Genomic DNA, 2,119 nt, shown 5'->3' with positions numbered 1-2,119 from the left:
ATTAGAACTCTATTGCTACGACACGTAGACATCTGCCAACGCTATTTCCTTGCAAGGAAGTGTCGCATTTACATTCTTTTGAATCGTAGACGAGTAATGCATAACACTTCGCAATGAATATTATATCTTATCATGATACATAGATATGAGATGCAATATCTCGTTTTAAGAAGCATTAGAACTCTATTGCTACGATACGTAGACATCTGCAAACGCTATTTCCTAGCGAGGAAGTGTCGCATTTACATTCATTTGAATCGTAGACGAGGAATGCATAACACTTTGCAAATCATATTACATCTTACCATGAAACATAGAAATGAGATGCGATATCGAGTTTTAAGAAGCATTAGAACTCTATTGCTACGATACCTAGACATCTGCAGACGCTATTTCCTAGCAAGGAAGTGTCGCATTCACATTCATTTGAAGTGTAGACGACGGATACATAACACTTCGCAATTCATATTATACCTTACCATGAAACATAGAAATGTGATGCGATATCGCGTTTTAAGAATCATAAGAGCACTATTGCTACGATACGTAGACATCTGCAAACGCTATTTCCTTGCAAGGAAGTGTCGCATTTACATTCATTTGAATCGTAGGTGAGGAATGCACAACACTTCGCAATGAATATTATATCTTATCATGAAACATAGATATGTGATGCAATATCTCGTTTTAAGAAGCATTTGAACTCTATTGCTTCGATACGTAGACATTTGCAAACGCTCTTTCCTAGCTAGGAAGTGTCGCATTCACATTCATTTGAAGTGTGGACGACGGATACATAACACTTCGCAATTCATTTTATACCAGTACCATGAAACATAGAAATGAGATGCGATATCGCGTTTTAAGAAGCATTAGAACTCCACTGCTACGATACGCAGACATCTGCAAACGCTATTTCCTAGCGAGGAAGTGTCACATTCACATTCATTTGAAGTGTAGACGAGGGATACATAACACTTCGCAAATCATATTATATCTTACCATGAAACATAGAAATGAGATGCGATATCGAGTTTTAAGAAGCATTAGAACTCTATTGCTACGACACGTAGACATCTGCAAACGCTATTTCCTTGCAAGGAAGTGTCGCATTTACATTCATTTGAATCGTAGACGAGTAATGCATAACACTTCGCAATGAATATTATATCTTATTATGAAACATAGATATGTGATGCAATATCTCGTTTTAAGAAGCATTTGAACTCTATTGCTTCGATACGTAGACATCTGCAAACGCTCTTTCCTAGCGAGGAAGTGTCGCATTCACATTCATTTGAAGTGTAGACGACGGATACATAACACTTCGCAATTCATATTATACCTTAACATGAAACATAGAAATGAGATGCGATATCGCGTTTTAAGAAGCATCAGAAATCTATTGCTACGATACGTAGACATCTGCAAACGCCATTTCCTAGCGAGGAAGTGTCGCATTCACATTCATTTGAAGTGTAGACGAGGAAACTATAATACTTCGCAAATCATATTATATCTTACCATGAAACATAGAAATGAGATGCGATATCGCGTTTTAAGAATCATAAGAACTCTATTGCTACGATACGTGGACATCTGCAAACGCTATTTCCTAGCAAGGATGTGTCGCATTTACATTCATTTGATGTGTAGAGGAGGAATACATAACACTTCGCAAATCATATTATATCGTACCATGAAACATAGAAATGAGATGCGATATCGCGTTTTAAGAAGCATAAGAACTCTATTGCTACGATACGTATACATCTGCAAACGCTATTTCCTTGCAAGGAAGTGTCGCATTTACATTCATTTGAATCGTAGACGAGGAATGCATAACACTTCGCAATGAATATTATATCTTATCATGAAACATAGATATGTGATGCAATATCTCGTTTTAAGAAGCATTTGAACTCTATTGCTTCGATACGTAGACATCTGCAAACGCTATTTCCTAGCGAGGAAGTGTCGCATTCACATTCATTTGAAGTGTAGACGACGGATACATAACACTTCGCAATTCATATTATACCTTACCATGAAACATAGAAATGTGATGCGATATGGCGTTTTAAGAATCATAAGAACACTATTGCTACGATACGTAGAC

This window comes from Xylocopa sonorina, unplaced genomic scaffold (assembly GCF_050948175.1).
Source record: "Xylocopa sonorina isolate GNS202 unplaced genomic scaffold, iyXylSono1_principal scaffold0161, whole genome shotgun sequence".
In the NCBI taxonomy this organism is placed as follows: Eukaryota; Metazoa; Arthropoda; class Insecta; order Hymenoptera; family Apidae; genus Xylocopa; species Xylocopa sonorina.
The sequence above is the reverse complement of the archived record's forward strand: the minus strand, read 5'-3'. Positions refer to the sequence as shown.